This window comes from Seriola aureovittata, chromosome 20 (assembly GCF_021018895.1).
Source record: "Seriola aureovittata isolate HTS-2021-v1 ecotype China chromosome 20, ASM2101889v1, whole genome shotgun sequence".
Classification (NCBI taxonomy): domain Eukaryota; kingdom Metazoa; phylum Chordata; class Actinopteri; order Carangiformes; family Carangidae; genus Seriola; species Seriola aureovittata.
The window spans coordinates 21,003,350-21,010,654 of record NC_079383.1 but is presented as its reverse complement, the minus strand read 5'-3'; the positions used below and the strand labels follow the sequence as shown (position 1 = coordinate 21,010,654).

General features: G+C 38.8%; 1 long non-coding RNA gene across 1 annotated transcript; it reads right to left on the bottom strand.

The window, feature by feature from the left end:
* Nucleotides 1-4,090: 4,090 nt before the first annotated feature.
* On the bottom strand, nucleotides 4,091-7,161 carry LOC130161366 (uncharacterized). Its single transcript, XR_008826131.1, has 3 exons — nucleotides 5,831-7,161; nucleotides 5,025-5,083; nucleotides 4,091-4,743 (listed from the first exon to the last, which is right to left on the bottom strand). It is a non-coding gene; the product is annotated as an uncharacterized LOC130161366 (long non-coding RNA).
* Between the last annotated feature and the right edge of the window lie 144 nt (nucleotides 7,162-7,305).

Below are 7,305 nucleotides of genomic sequence, written 5' to 3'. Positions count from 1 at the left end.
TTCACACAGAAATGAAAGTTCAGCTACAGAAGTGTATCCATTAAATATCAAATGTTTAACATGTATTATGCTGTATGATATGACTCGCTGCTGTCTGCTGAGTCACCAGAGAGCCCATCACACCAGTCGGTGTCAGCCAATGAGAGACAGCGCACTGGGTGACTAGCAGCTCAACTTTGGCAAAGTAAGGTTGAGAGAGGAGAAGAAGTTAGCCGAGGCTTGATTTGAAATGTATAAAGGAAGTGAAACTCTTGAGAAACACAACAGCTGGAGTGCTGTGGCAAAAAAAAAAAAAAAAAAAAGCTCATGATATACTGTACAGCATCTGGCCTTGCTTCTTCTCCACGGTCATTTACAGTATTATTGGCAAACACTCCGTGCTTGCAGTTTGTTGTGTGGGCGGCTGCTGGCAGGGTGACTTGAGGTAATTGCATGGTGATCAGGTCCAGCCCCTTTCACCTTCTCATCCACTAATTGGGCTGTTTACTGTCTGTGAAGGTCAATGTTTGGGCCGGAGAGAATATAGTTCCCACTGAAGAAAAAATCAAAACAAAAAAAAACGAGGCGTTTCACACACAAACCTATTTGGAAAATAGCCGGGATGCCTCAAGGTAAGAGACAGTATGAGGGAAACAACTAATTGCCTGAATCTAGTCAGCTTTTCCTCTCCTGCCGTGGTTACTTGTTAGAGTGGGTGCGCCACTCAGCAGGAAAATTTCCAGGCATCACTGCAACTCAAAGTGAGCTTCAAATAGCTTCCACTGTTGGAAACAATCTATCTGGACAGCACTTTTTAGACTTAATCATTGTCTCACAATGGCTTCTTAAGACACAAGTGTTCACAAAATATAGCTTTTTTAAAGTCCTTTCAAACCAATCTCCGCAGTCAAACATGTGGGGTATTGGATTTTCTCATAAAGGCTGTGTTATAATTCCCTTTTCAATAGTACCTTAATGTCAAACGTCATTCAGCTCCTGGTGTCATTTAACCTTCTGAATTTCTGTCATTACCCATGGTGAATATCACGGGTAATTTAACCTAACAGCCCCTTTCTTTGTGTAATTATACCCATTACAGCAATGTGAAGGATTTGACTCTGTCAACTCTCTCTGTCCTCTGCTCTCCCTCACAGGTTACAGATTCAGCTCTTCTTTTCAAACCCGGTGCCAACCTCATCGCAGAGCGCCACAATGCTCACTAGTGGCTCTTTGAGTGGGGCTCTCATTTGGCAGACAGCGGGCTGATTGAAAAGATGCCTGAAAGGATTTTAAGAGCCTTTTTTTTTTTTTTTTTTTTTTTTAAGTCATTAACAACACGTATGCCTTAAGGTCAGGCTGAGGAGAGATCAAATAATTCACGTGCAATGTGAACATACTGTGTTGAACATTAGGTTGATAGCGTGTCTAACAGCTGTCATCCAACAGCTCTCATTTACGGACTGTTGAATGAATGCTTCGTTTACAATCTGCGGACATCGCGTGTGGTATTCACACCCCAAATCCATACTACACATACTGATTTTACACGGGTTATGTAAGTAGTAAACCAGACAGCATGCATATTAAATAGTCTATTTTTGAGTTTGCTTAATTTTGCATAAAATGCGGGACTCTCAGTTGTGACTGAGTATTTCTCCTCTGTGTAATTAGTACTTTTACTTGAGTAAAAGATCTGAGTAACTTCCTTCACCACCACCAGATCACAGGGCCGGTAAGCTTCAATGTTTCTCATATCAACTCTGAACTTGAATGAACTGCAAAACAAACTGAAGTTAGAGACAGTTGCCAAGGGATTTACATTTTTATAACATTTGTGAGTGTTTTAATTAGCGTGTCTGTGCGTGCGATGGCTGCTCTGTGTGACTGAATTGCCTTATTCCTGATCTTGAAGAAACTTAAATTAAGCTGCTGAAGTCTCAAAAGGAGTATTTTTTTTTTTTTTTCTTGTATTTTTTTTCTTATGTTTCAAAATATCTGTATATTGTTTGCACAAGTTATTTGACCTGTTATAAGCACCATTACAAATAACTTAATTGCATGCAATATACAGGTCATGTTTGCACAAGATGAAGAAAATATGTTTTACATGAAAAGGCAATTTAATAGACACTGAAATGTCATTTTAAAAACACGGAAGTAAAATCTTTCTTAAATATGTTATTGAATTTATATGTAATTTTAACCATTTTCTCCATGTAATACCCCCATATATTAGTTAGTGTTAAAATGTTTGGGAAAATAAAGATTAGATGAGTGTCTGGCTGAGTAGGGGAGTGGACCAGTGAATATACGCTTATAAATTAAAACTCCTTATTGATTAACCAGTTGCAATGGACTGATAGTCGGATGTGGGCAGTGAGCTTAAACATCATAATAATCAATATTAAACCACACTCACTACGTTAATATTTAAGCAAACTGACACTGGTAGAAATTGCTTCCATGTGTGAGCAAGCCCTTACACATAATCGGGTTGTTATCAACCCAGCGTGCGTGCTGGAGTCAAATCTGACAGCAAATGTGTTAAAAGATTATGCAAAATTTAATATTCTGGGATTTACAGAATACATTTCCTGCAAGTTTCTCATGTGAGCCTTCGCTATTCTGGTCCATTAATGAGCTTCCCCTCATTGCTATGAGGCTTGGGGATTGTCACTCTTTGAAAAGAAATTAATAAGTAATATCACAGTGCAAAAACTTTGGAAACTTGTTTTGTTGCTCATCAAGGGCTAATTGGTGGCTGTTTTGAGATGTAATATGTGCCCCGTTAACGAGACAGTTGACAATTTGATAAAACGCCACGAGGCTTTCAGATTAATTTCAAGATTTTTAGTGGCTCAAGCTGAATTCTGTTTTTTTTGGTTTTACATTGCAGTTTGACCATTTACTAAACCCTCATACAGCAAGTGTTTAATCACCACCGGACACATGCAGGTTTATATTTAGATTTCTCCACATGCCAAGTCTACTGTAACAGTGATACTCCACATATAAGAATTTAGAAGAACAAAAACACGAGCAAAATTGTAAGGAATGGATTAACGGTGCGGTTATGTGGTTTAATGAAAGCTGAAATCGTTAGCATGTTTGGCTAACTACTTAGCGTAGTTAGCACTAAATTGTCTTGGGCCCAAATACATCTCCGATCTACTTGTATGATGTGAAGCATCCAGACAGGGACAAGCTTTTACTCAGTGTTCCCACAATCAGAATCACACAAGGTGAAGCAGCTTCGAGTTTCTATGCTCCCACACCTGTGGAACAAGCTTCCTGAACACCTGAGATCTGCAGACTGTCAGCTCATTTAAATCAGAGTTTAAAACATTTACTGCAGCTTACCAATAAAATTACATATGTAACATCTTGTGTAACTACAACATCTACCTCTCACATCTTTCAGTACTTATCGTCTTGTTTTTGCATTTGCTTGTTTTCAATGTCTTTTATCACTGCTGCACGTCTTTTAAAATGGTGTTGAGAAAAATTCGTACCTGATTTTATACAGTGTTGAAATGACTTAAATAATTGTATTTATTCAAATTTGTTTTTTATTGCACCACTATTCCACTATCCTACTATTTCCCCACTTTGTGAGGATGCTAACATTTTAGCCCCAGTCTTTTAGCATTTATGTATTTACTTTTATACGCTTCTTGTTTGTAAAATGAGTCAGTTAGCAACATTAAAAATTCAGCATTTTCAACTAATTCATGCAGGTAATGTTAGCTTAATTAGCTATCTAACTAGGTGGCTAATTAAGCTAACGACAACTGTCCGTGCAGATTGTATCACCTGTTGCTAGCTAGTTGTCGTTTTGCCAGGTAGAAATGAAAAGTCTTTTGTTTTGCTTTTGTCTGAAATCAAGGACCCATTCTTTGCAAAGCTAACAAAGAATTTCGGGTTGAAAAACACTTCCTGTGATAGAAAGTTAGTGGCTCAGTGAACAGCTGATATATGAACTAATATCCCAGTTTCCACCTGATTTAGAGGTTGATATGTTCTATAAAGTATTTATCACTAAAAACGACATAAAAATAAAAATTAAATGTGATGCAGGAAGCCAAGAAAAATCCGACACAACACAGGTGTATTAAAGAACAAAAGGTGATTTACTGTTACTGGCTCTCATTGAGCATACCAACATACACTTAAAGCTCCAGCTTTATGATTATGTAAATTTAGGAAGTAGAGATCTCTAAGCACGAGACACATTACTGACTTCTTCCTCAAATTAGAGGAAAGCAGAGCCGACCGGCATGTGATTGTGGAGTTAGTGAGCCCGTTGCTAATCACCAATCATCATTTTGACTTCAACATAAAATGAACATAAAATCGGGGCCTGCCATTTCCTTTGACAAATCAGACTGAAATACACACGGCCTCATGAGAACTGAACAGCGAGCTGCACAAGAGGCAATCCAGACGTGTTTTGAATGGCAGAGAGGTCACCCTTCGTCTAAAGACTCGGCTTCAAGCATCATCACAGCCGTCATTATCGCTGGCAGAGTGTGCTTGCCACTTGCTGCGCCTCTGTCATTTCTATCAAAACTGGCAAACCGCAGGAAAACAGACACAAATGCGTGACTCAGATACACAGTTCAAGTATCAGAAATCAAGGTTTTTCCACAGACGCGCAGCACATGAGCAGAAACAGTGCTAGGAACGCTAGGAAAGGCTAGAACGCATGACACTGGGGATGAAGAGTGAAGTGGCGGGAAACACACAAGGGCAGGAAGTGGGGATCTGAAAGTAGAGGAGAGGTGAGCAACAAAAATAAAATAGGAAGTAACATTATATATGAAAACTAGAGAAAACAAGACCTATAGCACAATATGCTATTTGTCTTCCATTAACTTTTCACTCTAAATAAAAGCACAAAGAAATTAGCTCTTCTAACTGTGCAGGATACAAAGCTGGTATTTACGTAGATGGTGTGCCTTAATTTATCAAAAATGGCTGCCATATAAAATATCTGGCACTTTAGCTTCTAAATGCTCCGTTGTGTTCACAAGCTAGTCGCTCACTGTGCTGGTCAGGTAGGATACAGTGGGTCCTTAGAGCCTCTTCAGATGAAAACAGCTGCCTGTTGATGCCAAAAACAAAGCTGTGAGAGTGACGATACAAAGCGTAGTGGCACTCTGGGATCACAGCTAACTTGTAGTTGGGTAAAATGGCACTAACAAGCTTTGAATCAAGTGCTTGGGTCGTCCTCGTTCTGCAGTTTTATAGATTCCCTCTGCATCCAGCGTCTATCCCACACAGGTTTAGTGGATGTGGACACAACTACTCTTAATTAAGCTGCGAGAGTGAATCGAAACTGTAAAACTGTGGGCCGGAAGAACCAAAACAATTAACTTAAAGATGTTAAGAAATCATGTGAAGCATGAAATCAACACCTTTGATTACAAAAATATGACTTTGTGCAGCTTTAAGATTTAAAGTTAAGGCGGTTTTAGCACTTCTCCATGACGAGGTAGCATGGACGTATAACTGTTGTCACTGATTAGAATATTTTCACCAGTGTTTTCTGGGTAGAAGAAGGTCAATCTATAGTTCCAGCACCAGTGAATCAGGATGAGGACATTACAAAAGAAGTATCAAGTCATGGGTCAACAAAAAGTTTTGACTGAGTTTCACACAGGCTGGATGTGTGGCTGTGTTAAGTACTGACTTTAAAATAAAACAACTAAATCATGTGTTTTCCCTTGAGACTTTTTCATTGAATCAAATTAGCTTTTTTTTTAATTTTTTTAGTTTAGCTGACTACATCTAATTTTTTTCCCCCTCCTTCCTCTTCACAAAAGGTGCTGCTGAAATACTTTCCACTTACCATTCATAACACATCCACTTGATCTGATTTCATATTGTTCTTTCCTCAGGTCTGTAGTATGAAACTACTATTATGGAATACCAAAGGCCGCGGGTCCAAAGTGAAAAGTCCCATTAATAAAGAAGAGATTACTTTCACTTGCTGTCAAGGCCCTGTGCTGCTAAAGGATTGATGCTCTCACATTAAATCAGCCCCTTGAAAGGTCCTTCCAAAACTGTACGAGTGCCAACTGTATTGGTAATTTTTTTTCTCTATTATGTTTCACTTTCAGGGCATGTTCAGGGGTATTATCAAGGCATTGATATTGGGATTTTGCTTTGTTTGTTTGTTGGTTTGGTCATTTTTGAAAAAGTATTCTTTCTTTCTTTCTTTCTTTCTATCTTTCTTTCTTTCTTTCTTCCTCCATTTCTCTCCTCAGAGCCACAGGGTTTGTTGTTCACTTTATGTTGTCTGAGCCATCATTCAAAATGCAGGGCTTTCTTCTGACAGGCACTGAAGCAAGGAAATGAGAAATGACTTACACAGTTTAGCTCCTCTTCATTTTCACTTGCCTTATTATTATCAAACACGTGCACGCTCCGCGCTCACGCACCCAACAGGCACGCGCACGCACGCACACACACTGCACGCACTTTCACAGATGATTAGTGAAGTCTCCTCAGCAAAAAGACACCCAAATCTGTAAAGTGGTGAGAGGTTTTTTGTCAATGTCCGCACTCCGTGACATACAGTACATTTAGTCGACTTTGACGCCGCGAAGAGCGATGGCCTCTGCACGCCACTAATTAGTTGTCATTCATAATTGATTAAAGTCCAAATGTAAATAATAAATGGAAATCGAATTTTATTTGGAGTGTCTTGTCAGCTACATTTACCTTGAGCAAGGCTGTGGCTGGACGTAAATATGGCTGCATAATTGCAAAAATAATTTACCAATCAGATTTAGTTAATCGTGTTAAAGGGCAAAGAGATGGTGGAGGTGTCACTTTGCTTCGGAGAGGGGTTTTTCTTTTTCGGTCTTTACACTTTTTTACGACGCACTTCCAAATTCTTGTCATGAGAAAATGATGGTCTTGGTTTTGCGCTAAAGGCAGCACTTAAAATCTGACTCCGAGCCGATCTTGACTTGACTTTTTTTTGGAGGAACTTTTACTGCTTTTCTGATGAAAGTGCAAAAATAAAGTCATTACACTTTAGGTGTTTTTCATTTTCTATCACTTTTCGCCCTCATACATTACGAAGTGGAATCTCAACTGTGTTTCTCTTCGGTTGGGAGATTCTTGTCTTAAGTCATGATCAGTGGTGAACTTGTATATTTCCAATTCCGCTACTTTATACTTCTCCACAACATTCCTAAGGGAAATATAGTTTCTTGTTACTTTGATTGTTCAGACAAAGCTAATAATCAATTTATAAAATATGATGTATTATTATAGATTAAAGCCCCTACGTGCCCACAGCGATGTTTTGCATTA